Genomic DNA, 6,796 nt, shown 5'->3' on the forward strand with positions numbered 1-6,796 from the left:
GTTTTTTATTTTTTTTTTTCTGCAAAGTAGGCCCAAATGACATGGCCTAAACATACTCGAAAACTCACCAAAATTTGCAAACATGTCAGAACCGGTGAAAAATTTCGTATTCTACAAGTTTCGCACATGGCGTGGCAAAATGACTCGCTAGCGCCACCTAGAAAATTGGAAAAATTAGCCCCTCGTTCACGTTCAACCTACATGTACGAAATTTTCTGGGGACATGTATCGTATCAAGACGCACAAAAAAGCCTCAAGAACCCATAGCCTAAAGTCAACAGGAAGTCGGCCATTTTGAATTTTATGGCCATTTTGGATGATTTACAACTTCGTACTTTAACGAACTCCTCCTAGGGATTTAGTCGGATCGACCTCAAATTTCTGCTGTGCCTTCTAAAGGCATTGACGATGAAAAGTTGTGCTATTTGCGTTTTCGTCAATGGGCGTGTCCGTGGCGTCGATGATTCGCCATGAAACGGAAGTTGTTGTAACTTCAGTGTACATGCTCACATCTGGACCAAACTGTACATGTAGGATGAGAGTCCCGCCCTGAACACATGTACATGCCGACATTCACCCACAGTCATAGCGCCACCTGCTGGCAACAGAAAGTGACTTTAACGAAGCAGCCCCCGCCGCACGTTTCACCTACGTGCACGAATTTTCTGTGGTACGTGTATCTTGTCCAGACGCACAAAAAAGCTCTTGGAGCCATAGCCTAAACCAACAGGAAGTCGGCCATTTTGAATTTTACGTCAAATTTTGGATGATTTACACACTTCGTACTTTAACGAACTCCTCCTAGGGATTTAGTCCGACCGACCTCAAATTTGTGCTGTGCCTTCTAAAGGCATTGAAGATGAAAAGTTGTGCTATTTGCAAGTTTTCGTCAATGGGCGTGTCCGTGGCGTGGCGTCAAAGATCAACTCTTCGCCATGACACGGAAGTTGTCGTAACTTCAGTGTACATGCTCACATCTGGACCAAACTGTACATGTAGGATGAGAGTCCCGCCCTGAACACATGTACATGCTGACATTCACCCACAGTCATAGCGCCACCTGCTGGCAACAGGAAGTGACTTTTAACGAAGCAGCCCCCGCCGCACGTTTTACCTACGTGCACGAATTTTCTGTGGTACGTGTATCTTGTCCAGACGCACAAAAAAGCCTCTTGGAGCGATGCCCTAAAATCAACAGGAAGTCGGCCATTTTGAATTTTACGTCAAATTTTGGATGATTTACACACTTCGTACTTTAACGAACTCCTCCTAGGGATTTAGTCCGACCGACTTCAAATTTGTGCTGTGCCTTCTAAAGGCATTGAAGATGAAAAGTTGTGCTATTTGCGAGTTTTCGTCAATGGGTGTGTCCGTGGCGTGGCGTCAGAGATCAAGTCTTCGCCATGACACAGGAAGTTGTTGTAACTTCAGTGTACATGCTCACATCTGAACCAAACTTTACGTGCTTGATAACTCAAGGGGTCATCTTCTCTGCTATTGGTGGACCAGTCAGACAGGAGAGCTCCTACTCTGCCTGCAGACATCAACGATCTTGCCCCTCACACAGTCAGATGGCTTCCTTCAGTGCACTGAGGTGTTTAACAACTCTGAAGACAATACTACCAGCAATGTCTTCCTTCTCTTTTCATGTAGACGCTCCGACAGACAGTGCTTTCAGTTTGCTGCATGCATGGACACAGAACTGCGGTATAGGGAGAAGCACATCAGCTGGCTGCAGCTAAATCTGGAGTGCACTCGTATTCAATTCTGTATGGTAAATTCAGTTTTAACGGAGCAGAGCGAGCTGACAGGCAGAGTTAGAGACTTTTTCTGTCCGTTTCTCTCTTTACAAAGACGCATGTTGCAGTCAGAGTCTTCTCTGAGATGCGAGCACGACATACAACACAATTTATCAAATTACACAACGGATATACAGTATGAAAATAAGATTGATTGGATTATACTCACAGGAAGTATAAAACCTGTTACATGCGTCTATTAAAAGTAAAGTAACACAAAAATGTCAGGGAAATTACTTTACTTAGATTTAAGTACTGCAGTTGTACATTTGAAATACCTTCCTACCTTTCTGATAGGAAGCCTTCTTGAGGTGGTATAAAACATTTCTTCTTATATTCTGATTTGAGTTGTGGACAACTATGACCACATGAATTAAAAAAACATTTCACTGCCCAAGTCAGCTATAACACAAGTCTTGTTCACCAGACTACATGCTGTGGACAGATTTTGTCCCAGGATTTATATGCATTTCTTCTTCTTCGTTGCATGATTTAGAATAATAAGGTGAGAAATGGGTCTATTCTGAGTTCATCCTGCACTGCAGCAGCTAATAAAGTCCATTTAATCCCAAAAACGCTTTTCTTTTAGGCAGGCTGGAGCAGAAAACAACTCACCTTTCTCAAGTTGTACAGTAATGTCACATGTGTATGAAGGTGGATCAAACAAGCTAATCTTAAATGTCAAAGTAGAGAGGAGCCTAGTAGGCCTATTTATTTTCATTCATTACACAATATGAATAAGCTATGCAGACAGTTGTAAAGAAAGAACATCTTTTTCTTCTGTTCTCTACTTGTTATAGTTACACAGTATTAGGGGTGTGGGCTGTATTAAAAGTATCCACTGTTCTCCCATGCTCTAACACACAGTAACGATGAAATGTGTGCTGTTCTCACATTCTTCCTCTGTATGTACACATAAACAACAAGGCAGGGAAATATAAAAGGAATTTATTTTATTGTTTGGGTACATTATTGTTCAGTGTACATGCTCACATCTGAAACAAACTTTACGTGCTTGATAACTCTCCCACCCCGCTATGGAGGACCGATCCTGACACAGTCAGAAATAAATACAGAAATAAATAAATGCTCAATAAATAAATAAGCATCCAATTAAATACACAAAAAAATAAAGTAAATAAATAAATGTAGGTAGTAATTAAATTATACAAGGAGACATAATGTTATATTTTAATTAGTGCCTTTACTTATTCACCTTTGTTATAATTACCTATTTATTTATTCGTTTATTTCAACTTTATTTATTACTAATTTTTTAATGTATTTATTTATGTGTGTGTTTTAATATTTTTGTCTGTTTTATTCTTCCTTTGTATTTATTTACCTTATTTATTTTCCCTTTTATTTCTGCCTGTCTTTTTAAATTTTGTATGCATTTCTGCCTCATTATGCAAATGAGGAGGGGCTGTGTCTCAAGGGGTCATCTTCTCTGCTATTGGTGGACCAGTCAGACAGGAGAGCTCCTACTCTGCCTGCAGACATCAACGATCTTGCCCCTCACACAGTCAGATGGCTTCCTTCAGTGCACTGAGGTGTTTAACAACTCTGAAGACAATACTACCAGCAATGTCTTCCTTCTCTTTTCACGTAGACGCTCCGACAGACAGTGCTTTCAGTTTGCTGCATGCATGGACACAGAACTGCGGTATAGGGAGAAGCACACGGTCAGCTGGCTGCAGCTAAATCTGGAGTGCACTCGTATTCAATTCTGTATGGTAAATTCAGTTTTAACGGAGCAGAGCGAGCTGACAGGCAGAGTTAGAGACTTTTTCTGTCCGTTTCTCTCTTTACAAAGACGCATGTTGCAGTCAGAGTCTTCTCTGAGATGCGAGCACGACATACAACACAATTTATCAAATTACACAACGGATATACAGTATGAAAATAAGATTGATTGGATTATACTCACAGGAAGTATAAAACCTGTTACATGGTCTATTAAAAGTAAAGTAACACAAAAATGTCAGGGAAATTACTTTACTTAGATTTAAGTACTGCAGTTGTACATTTGAAATACCTTCCTACCTTTCTGATAGGAAGCCTTCTTGAGGTGGTATAAAACATTTCTTCTTATATTCTGATTTGAGTTGTGGACAACTATGACCACATGAATTAAAAAAACATTTCACTGCCCAAGTCAGCTATAACACAAGTCTTGTTCATCAGACTACATGCTGTGGACAGATTTTGTCCCAGGATTTATGATGCATTTCTTCTTCTTCGTTGCATGATTTAGAATAATAAGGTGAGAAATGGGTCTATTCTGAGTTCATCCTGCACTGCAGCAGCTAATAAAGTCCATTTAATCCCAAAAACGCTTTTCTTTTAGGCAGGCTGGAGCAGAAAACAACTCACCTTTCTCAAGTTGTACAGTAATGTCACATGTGTATGAAGGTGGATCAAACAAGCTAATCTTAAATGTCAAAGTAGAGAGGAGCCTAGTAGGCCTATTTATTTTCATTCATTACACAATATGAATAAGCTATGCAGACAGTTGTAAAGAAAGAACATCTTTTTCTTCTGTTCTCTACTTGTTATAGTTACACAGTATTAGGGGTGTGGGCTGTATTAAAAGTATCCACTGTTCTCCCATGCTCTAACACACAGTAACGATGAAATGTGTGCTGTTCTCACATTCTTCCTCTGTATGTACACATAAACAACAAGGCAGGGAAATATAAAAGGAATTATTTTATTGTTTGGGTACATTATTGTTCAGTGTACATGCTCACATCTGAAACAAACTTTACGTGCTTGATAACTCTCCCACCCCGCAGACATCTACACACCAATACCGATTTATATTCATAGCGGCAAGTGCTATGTAGCTCCACATAGGGGACACAGGAAGTGACATATAACACCTTCATGCGGCGTCATAACCGCGTAACAAATTCACAGCCGCACCGGCAGAGCTCCAGAATATGCAACTCGGCCGGCTCACACGCGGACGCGCTTACAAGTGCGAGGGCCCGCCCAACGCTGCTTGCAGCTTTAATTATTATTATCATTGAAAAGCAGAACAGTAGGGCTAACTAGCGTTAGCTAACTAACATTACATTAGGAACAATCCACAGCCTTCATTTCCCTGTTGCTTTTATGTTTTATGTAAAGCACTTTGAATTACCTTGTTGTTGAAATGTGCTATACAAATAAACTTGCCTTGCCTTGCCTTAGGTTTTGGAAAGGGACTAAATCATACTTCTCCTTTCAAACTCTCTGGGTAGCGACTGTAACTATTACAAGTGCCCCAGGAACAGTGTTTGACCATATCTTGGAAAAATATGGCAAAAGAAAGCTTGAAAACAATTCATTTTACATTAGAGTCAATGGAGAGCAGCCATGAAAGTGTTGGACCTCAGTTAGAGCGAGACCTATACTGTGCTGTGATTGGCCGGCCGCGTGTTCGGAGCGTGGCTTAGCGAAGGGTCAACTATATTAAATAAATGTTCCATTAAATAAATGTGTTGCTTTGATGTGTTCTTAAATTTCAGTCTTATTCTTTCAGCTTAGCTTTTTTAGTCGGTGTTTACACATTAAAAGCCTTGGGCACCAAATAAGTGGTTGTTCAACTCACTTTCAAGAACTTCAAGTCACTTCAAAAATCAAATTCATTTATTTAACGCAATCAAAAATGTTTCAAACATTCTGAATTTACTTCATAACGCAACAAAACTAAAAAGTCATTCTTGCCATAAAAGTGTTCAAATATTGGTGAAAGACTGAATCTCAACATTTACTGAAAACTCATTACCTGCACCCAAACAGCAACAGGTGGCGCTACATGACCAGTCTCTAACTCTGCTCCAGCAGCCCAGGTTCGCCTCTGGCCCATGACCCTTTGATGCATGTCATCCCCTTTCTTTCTCCCATGTTTCCTGTCTCTCTCAAAATGTTCTATCATAAATAAGGGTGGAAAAAGCCTCTACAAAAGACTTGAAAACTGAACTTACCAATACCAAAACATATGCATTCTGTGTGAAACGGACTCAGGAGCAAATAAAAAATATAAAACATAATTCAAAGCGGTGAGTAGGCTTGCTGTCATATCTTTAAGCACAACAAATACAAAGCTTTAGAGCTTTTGTTGTAGGATGATCTCTGTATCACCTACAGCAGCAGCATTCTGCTGGATCTGGATCTACATATGGTAATGTTCCAAGAGAGCTGATTGGTCAGTAGGCGTTCTCTTATGCTGAACATAACCTGCTCCGGAGCAGGTTATGTTCACCATAAGTTACTGTTTTCTTGCTAGAGTTAACCCTTGCTAGAGTTAACCCTCGCTAAGCTCACATCCTGTATTCCTGTATCGTAATTTAGGCCTCTGGTGTCTGATCTGCAGCACTGGCTGCACGTGTCTTCTTGTGCTTGATTTTTCCCCTCACATCTTCACATGACTGTGACTGATTGAACTAACTGTCTGACACACAAACACACACACACACACACACACACACACACACACACACACACACAGTCATCAGTCAGAAGAAGCTGTACTGCAGAACCTAAAGCCATGTTATAAGTCAAGACAGAGTAGAGGGTTCATATAGCTCTAATCCTCCAATTAATTCTCATTCCCCACAAGTGGAGGACCCCGGAGAGCGTCTTGACACTTCTATTAAAAAGTAAAAATGAAACACAGCATGAAGGTGAAGCAAGAGAGATCTCTTTCTTCTGCCCATCTCTATGGAGAGCAAAGTTTTACAACATTTTTGGCAATAGTGAGATTTTCTTTCCTTTCTTCCTTTAGAGAGTGAGCTTGTATTCATAACAAACAGTACCAAGAGAATAACTCAAAGAAAAGTGCAATTCAGTTTTGCATGTGCCCTTGTCATTGGTTAATGCAACAATTATTGAAAGCACACAGAATTTCAGGAAACACACAGAGCGAACGAGAAAATATGTGCTTGAAATGTCACTTCCTAATAATCAGATTGAAGAAGGAAGTCAGACAGATTGGTACAGTAAACGCT

This window comes from Micropterus salmoides, unplaced genomic scaffold (genome assembly GCF_014851395.1).
Source record: "Micropterus salmoides isolate LMB-PRFRI ecotype aquatic unplaced genomic scaffold, ASM1485139v1 Ms_hic_scaffold_1, whole genome shotgun sequence".
In the NCBI taxonomy this organism is placed as follows: domain Eukaryota; kingdom Metazoa; phylum Chordata; class Actinopteri; order Centrarchiformes; family Centrarchidae; genus Micropterus; species Micropterus salmoides.